Here is a 7,448-nt window from a genome sequence, read left to right as displayed (position 1 = left end):
CTCTCTCTCTCTCTCTCTCTCTCTCTCTCTCTCTCTCTCTCTCTCTCCATATATATATATATATACATATAGACATACACTTTCCCAAACAAATTCTACTCCCGATTATGTTTGTGCATGGGGAGGATAGGGTTTGGAATTATAGGTTTAGAGCTGAAAGGGTCCTCAGAGACCATGGAGCCCAATGCTCTCATGTTAGAGATGAGAAAATGGTAACCCAAGCAGATGGCTTTGCCCACTTCAATCTAAATAGCAAACAAAATAAGACACATAACTCTCATATGAGGAAGCACAAACCATTGCTCCCACTAGACCAGGGAATCTTAACCTGAGGTCCATGTGCTTGGTTTTTTTCAATATTTTCATAACTGCTTTAGTATTATTGATTTCCTTTGTAATCCTGTGCATTTATTTATTTTGTGCATTGGAAACCACGAATCTGAGAAGGGGTCTGCCCAAGATATGCCCAAGAGGTCCAAAACACAAGAAAGTTAAAACCACTAACCCCCGAATAAGCTCCCTGAGGGCAGAGACTGAGTCTTTTCCTCCCTATAGCCCACTCCTGATGGGAGGCTGTGGGCACATTATTTTTTTTTGCATGGAATTGGTTCTTCAGTGTATCAGTCAACCAACCTCCAGGGTAGCACTCACTCCCCATTGTTATGCACCCAAACTTGCCAGGGTCATGTCAAGCCTGGGGTCAAACTCTCATCACAGGTACATCTCACCTTGATTTTTTAAGTGATAGAAAGTGACTCTGGGCTCTTGGCTGGTCTAGGTCCATAATACCCAGACAAAGAAGTCCAGTGGGAATTCTATGAATACTGTCCTGCTCCCAAGGTACACAGAGATGAGATTCGACTCTTGCGGTGCCCATGCTATATTATTTCTGACTCCTACGAGGGCCATTGACACAGAAAGTCATAAGGAAATAAAACCTAACTTCACCATTAGCTACAGCAGAGAGCTTGAGTCCTGCCAGGGAGACAGAGGGTACATCGGATTTGAAGCCTGGCTTCAAATTGCCACTTCTCATCCACTGGCTGACCACTATTGACCTCAGGCAAGTTAGTTTACCTTTCTAAGCCTCAGTTTCCTCATCTATAAAATGAAAACTGGCTATCATCTCCAGCCTTTCTAGCTCTAAATCTATGAGCCCGGTCTGGGTCCCAAGTCACCACTCCCAAGTAATCCCAAAATGTTGTACAACCTGTCTCATCAGAACCCCCATGGCTAACCAAAAACCACCAGCACTACTGTACTGCTCCTGCTGCCCTTTGAAGATCATCTATAATTAGCCCCATAGTGGTATAATTCTTGGTGAGTGGCCCCAGACTAATTTATACTCTAGGCCTTTCCTATATCAACAATCCACTTCAACCAAAGCTGTGCTGAGTGCTTTACTCTGTTTACTATTGACACAAACCAACAAATCTTCATTTAGTAATTATTGCATATCCAGCCATATGTGGGGGTAGGGGTGGAGGGCAGCAAAAAGGGGGAGGGGGCTGGTTCAAGAGGACAATATATTTGTCCTTCCAAGACACACACACATCTTTAAATAACAGCATGAGACAATATGTATGACCTAAATATATGTTGAAATATAATACATAAAGATATGTAATATGTAAGTATTTGCATATTTAAATATATATACATCTTTATTTTGGAGAAGAAAATGGCAACCAGTCCGGTATCTTTGCCAAGAAAACCCCACGGACAGTATTGGTATGCCTTGGTTCATGGGGTCGCACAGCAGCAGACACGTCTGAACAACTGGATAAAAACAACATGTTTACTTCAATAACCTCATTCTCTATATAATGGTATAAGTTATAGCTCTCTTTGTGTGTATGAGATGAAAGCTTCCTGGGAGTAAGGATTGCTTCATATTTTTTTATTTGCATCCCCAGTACCCAGAACCGTGGCTGGCACCAAAGAGGGAAAGAGATAAATGCTTATACACAGATCGTGCTTATGATGCCTAATAAATACATGTCTACATGAGTGTGACTGCGTCAGAATCTGGTCCTGCATCAATGTAACCATGGAGACGGAGATGCTGTCCCAAGATTCCATCAGCAACTGACGTGATGAGCTGAGGAGGGTGGTCGTGTAGGAAGAACTCATTAAAGGAGAAGGAGAGGAAAAAACTGGGTTAAAAGGCTAGGAGAGAAAGATGGCATCCTTTGTCTTCACATCACATAGACCCTGCAGACAAACATTAGCCCTCCTCTGTCCCCCTCCATGAAGATTCAGATTGCTGCTGTTCAGAGACTTCTTGTAGCCTTGTTTAGAGCAGCAGGGGATTCCACAGTCATGCCAGCCAGCTGTGATGTGCCGAGCTAAGACCGGTGAGGTCTTCCTGTCCTGCTCTCCCATCTCGGACTCAGGAAGGACTCATCTCCATCTAGTAACTGAATGACCCTTCTGAGGTTCTCTCCACAAGAGGGAAAGAAAGAAACTGAACTGGGGAAGGCACCCCTGTTCTCACAATCAGAAGCTGCTTTATTTCCAATAAACTGAACCAGCCAGCCCTTTGTGCTCCCACCCCCATTTTCTGTCCATTCAATTTCACTTATCAAATCCCAAAGCCTGCTTTGTGTTTGATGTCATTTGTGTCATTAGAGGTTAGAAAACGGCTGGTATAGATAAAAGCTGTAGACAGCTGAGCCTCCTTCCATCCCTCCCATCCCCACCCCCCACAGAGGGATGAGTGGGAGAGACAGCTAGGTAATGAGTTCTTCCCAGGGAAATCAGAAACCCAGGAGTTGCTATACTTTCCTTAGCCAGTCCAAGGTGAGAAAAATTAATATAGCTTGATGAAGTTATATTCCCCTAGACCAGTGTTATTAGCAAGCCAAGACCCGGTTCCAAATGGGATAAGACAAGCCAGGGTGAACATGGGAGGGGGCAGGCACCTTGACTTCCTGTTGGAATCCTTTAACAATGCACTCCTGGGTTCTCTTACTCATCATCTTCCCTCCTCTACCTATTTCTAGCAACTTAATGGTGGATGAGGACAGTTACAGGGCGAGAGATTGTCTCCACCCCTTCATACCCATCACTAAGGTTACCCTACACACATTCCTAACTCATGTGAGATCTATATTCCTCACCTTACACAGATTCCTAACTCACATGTGAGATCTATAATTGCACATAAATGTTCTAATAACTGCATATATATACACATATATAACTATACACACATATACATATAACATACCCAACTTAGATGCTAGACAGATATATGCAATGACAACTGTGCCCCACATATAGCATGGGGGTATTATTGTGTGACATGAAAGGAAAAGATATCTCTAGACTCTTCTCTTCCCATACTTCTCCAAGGGAGATTTTAATTCCTCCAGGACAGGAAGCTAAAGGTCGAGGGCAGAAGCCACTCTACTGTTATCAGAAAGAGAGGGTACTGAACTAGAATTTTATCTACTCCCTTAAATATTGGTGGTCAAAGGGATGTGGTTTTCAAACGAACTTCTGAATGCAATTTCATTCATGAAGGTAACAGGAGGACTTCAAGCTTTATATCCAAGGCTTGCCCCCTTTTGCATCAAAAACCATTTCCACAATAAACGCACATAACAGATACAGAGAAACCCATTTATCCAAGTCAAAAAGCAAAATATAAATCAGAGAACGTATATGTAGGAGAACATGTAATAATAGAGACTAAAGAAGCATCCCATTGGTGGTGAGGGGATTCAGTTCAACCAAAAGAAAACCCTAGCGCTCACCCAAAGGGAAGCTCCCCAAAGTCTCTAGTGTAGCAAGCTGGGCATGGAGACATGATGGAGGCTGCCAGCTCTTCTCATGGTGGCTCCTTCCCGGAATCTTCCCCTTCAGCAACCTGATGTGGGCTTAGCATCGTCCATCTTCTTGTTCAAAACTGGAAGCATGCATACATGCATACACACATGCATGCATGCATGCATGCATACATATTATGTGTTTATGTAATGTGTATATAGTGGGCATATATAGTATGGTGTGTGTATATGTATAGTATGCATATGTACTATGTATGTGTGTATACTGTATGTATTGTACAGTGGGGTATAGTATATGTATAGCATATATATTGTGTGTATAGTACTTGCTTGTGTATATACTGTCCATGTAAGCATGTGTTATTGGATATATGCACATGTATATATACATTGTATAAATATATGGATATACATTTCTATGTTTACATTGTGTATATATAAAATAACATATGTTTCCTTATATTTATGGATGTAAAACATAGGAACTTAGAGGCTTTGTTCAATTCAACGCCAGCAGCGGGCGGGGAAGCAATCTCTACAAGATGGTGCTCCTCTGCCTTATGAGGCAATGACAGCTTCCAACTCAGATCTTAGGACAGACCTCACCAATCAAGCCTCTGGATCAGAAGCAGGTGGAGAATAAGCACATTAATGAAACTGATTTGAATCTTGTTGAGCATTTCTGTCCTTAAAGCCTTTGTCCTGGGCTTTTAGGGGCAATTTGTATGTAGTTTTATAGCTTATGGCAAGTTATAAAAAGAGAAACCCATCAAGATGTTGCTAAGGAAAAATGATGTTTAAATTTCAGCACTGGAATATGTTTCATCCTCAAAAGACCAGGAACAAGAGTAAGACATCTGCTGGAGTTCTTGCTGAGCCAAACAAGAGCAGTTAATAATTCCTTGATGTGTCTTAATGCCAGTTCCATCCTTCAAAATATGGAGGAACCAACCAACCAACTGAGGGCAAATTCTATTCTATTCTATTCTATTCTATTCTATTCTATTCTATTCTATTCTATTCTATTCTATTCCATAAGATCTTAGTCACAAGAAAAAACTAGTTCCTGAGTAGAAAGTATGAGAATCTTGAGGGAAAGTGACTAAAACACCTCAAATGTGTGATAGAGAAGAAAGTTGGGCATAATCTGACAGGCAGCCTCGATTTTGAGAAGGCATATTTCAAACAGTTCAGAGGATGGAGAGGGAGGATACCGTGGATTAGAAATTTCAAGGAAAGTCAGCCTAGGAGGTGTGGTAAGAATGGTATCCCGCCCCAACCCTTGCAAAGTAGAGTCCTTTTCTTCCTTAAAAGTTATTGAGACCATCCTCCAGACAGCTGAATCATCTTGAAGCTATCTTTGTTGAACATCCTCACTTGGTCCACTATGGCCAAGTGAATCACTTTCTGTTAACTGTTGAATGTCCTATAAGTGCCTCATTTTGTTCCAGTGTTAAATCTAGATACCCACACCAGGTATCTTGTATCCCAGGACACTATTCATGATCCTGCAATAGGGTCTTGCTTTGGGTGAGTGTCCCTCATCAATCATAGGATAAAGATTGTCAGAGGGGACAGGACCTTAAAAAACCAAGGATCCTTAAAGACCGTAGAATCCAACCCCATCATTCTGCAGAAGAAGACACTGAGTCCCAGAGAAGGGGAGAGACCTGGTGAGCCAGAGACAAAGCTGGGACAAGATTCCTCAATGCTCCCACTGTCCTTTCCACTACCCCATGTACCTACTGTTGGGATCGAAAAATCCTCCCCACAAGTCTTTTATTTCTGTTTTAATAACCCCATGGTTGTTTCCTTTTCCCTTTTGTTTCTTATCTCTTTGGGATGTAGACCTGACAGTGCTATGGCTGGGTAAGGCTATGCAAGGTTTTACAGCCCTTTGGGCATAGTTCCAAATTGCTCTCCAGAATGGTTGAATCAGTACAGCTTCCGAACCTCCTCTCCCACATTTGGCATTTTTCTTTTCTGTCGTATTAGCCAATCTGTTAAGTGTGGGGTAGTAGCTCAGAGTTGCTTTAATTTGCAATTTTCTAATCAATAATTATTTAGAATATTTTTTTCATATGACTATAGTTAGCTTTCATTACTTCATCTGAAAGCTGATTGTCACATCCTTTGATTGTTATAAACATGCTCAGTCTAGGAATAAATAATATTCGTTGGAAAGCCAGGAAGGTTTCCAGTACATTTACTTTACATTTATTCCTTCTGAGTAAATGGGTAGCTCCCTTAATGGAATACCCCTACTCAGACAAATGGGAGCCTTTTTATACCCCTTCCATTAGAATTTCCCACCTGGTTCTCCATTGGCTAGGTGCAGCCTCCTGAAATGCCCACATCATGCTCCCCTCACATAGCTTGGGAAACATGCTTACAAGCCTCTCGGCCCCTACCTGATCAGAAGCCTGGCCCTGCCAGATCGCAGTTCTGATTAGAACCAGTCACCTCTGACCCACATTCTGCTCTCAAAGATAGGAGCACTTTAAATGATGTGAAAACAAAATCCCTCCCATCATTTCCCACACGACCATTTATCAATTCAAATCTGGCCTCAGTCACTTCCTAGCTATGTGACCCTAAACAAGTCATTTAACCCTGTTTGCCTCAGTTTCTTCGTTTGTAAAATGAGCCGGAGAAAAAAATGACAAACCACTCCAGTGTCTTTGACAAGAAAACCCCAAGTGGAGGCAATGAAGAGTCAGACACAACTTAAAAATGACTGGACAACAACAATAACATAGAAGAAAAAACGTTAGGAATCCTAGGATCGTAAGATTTGCACACACTTGGAGATCATCTCTAGGGAAGGGGAACCTGTGGTTTCTACACCACATGTGGCCTCAAGACCATGGGTTCCCCACCCCTGGATCTCACGCTTCCATTGTTCACAAGAGAAAACTGAGTCTCAGAGAAAGAAAAGACTCAGCCAAGGGCACACAAACTGGTAAGCATCAAGTGAGAATTTTATCCTTTATCCACTAAGACTCAGCGGCAGACTGTTCTACCCATCTCCCTAAGGGCAGGCACTGCCTTCACTTTTGTATTTATATCCTGGAGCTTGGTAGAAGAAGCACTTAAAATATCACTTTGGGGGAATCACTCACCCTTCCAGCAGTTAAGCTTTGCCTCAGTTTCTTCCCCTGTAAAATGAGAAGTTTTGGACTACATGCTCCCTCAGGTCCCTTCCGGCTGAAAATCCTATGAACTCTTTGTTGGAAACTTAAAAAACACTGGATCTTCAAAGAAGATAAGAAAAAAGGGAGACTGGTGAAATGATTTGCTCAAGACCATATGGCTTAACAAATGTCTGAATACAATCCTGAAAGCTTTCTGTTATAAATTTCTAGCAATGGGACCTCAACCCCAGCTTCTAAGAGACTTTTTAAAAATGAAATTGAAGTAGATAATAGATAAATGATGGATGAATGGATAGATAGATGGATGGATGGATGGATGGATGGATAGATAGCTAGATGATGGATAGATAGATGATGGATTGATGAATGGATAGACAGATGATGGATAGATGGATGATAGATGTGTAGATAGATGATGGATAGATACATACATAATGGATAGATAGCTTCATGATGGATGGATGGATAGATAGGTGATGGATGGATGAATGGATGGGTG

At 41.8% G+C, this 7,448-nt stretch overlaps 1 protein-coding gene across 3 annotated transcripts in view; it reads right to left on the bottom strand.

Moving 5' to 3' along the window:
- PHKG1 (phosphorylase kinase catalytic subunit gamma 1) overlaps positions 1 to 5,536 on the bottom strand; it is a 79,155-nt gene extending 73,619 nt beyond the window's left edge. For all 3 annotated transcript variants that reach the window (XM_069089533.1, XM_069089535.1, XM_069089534.1), the window contains exon 1: positions 5,525 to 5,536. The gene's annotated coding sequence lies outside the window, so the exon portion shown is untranslated. The remainder of the gene's footprint in view (positions 1 to 5,524) is intronic.
- Between the last annotated feature and the right edge of the window lie 1,912 nt (positions 5,537 to 7,448).

This window comes from Petaurus breviceps, unplaced genomic scaffold (genome assembly GCF_028583685.1).
Source record: "Petaurus breviceps papuanus isolate PSGF00001 unplaced genomic scaffold, PetGlider_PUasm1.0 186, whole genome shotgun sequence".
NCBI classification, from domain to species: domain Eukaryota; kingdom Metazoa; phylum Chordata; class Mammalia; order Diprotodontia; family Petauridae; genus Petaurus; species Petaurus breviceps.
The sequence above is the reverse complement of the archived record's forward strand: the minus strand, read 5'-3'. Positions and strand labels throughout refer to the sequence as shown.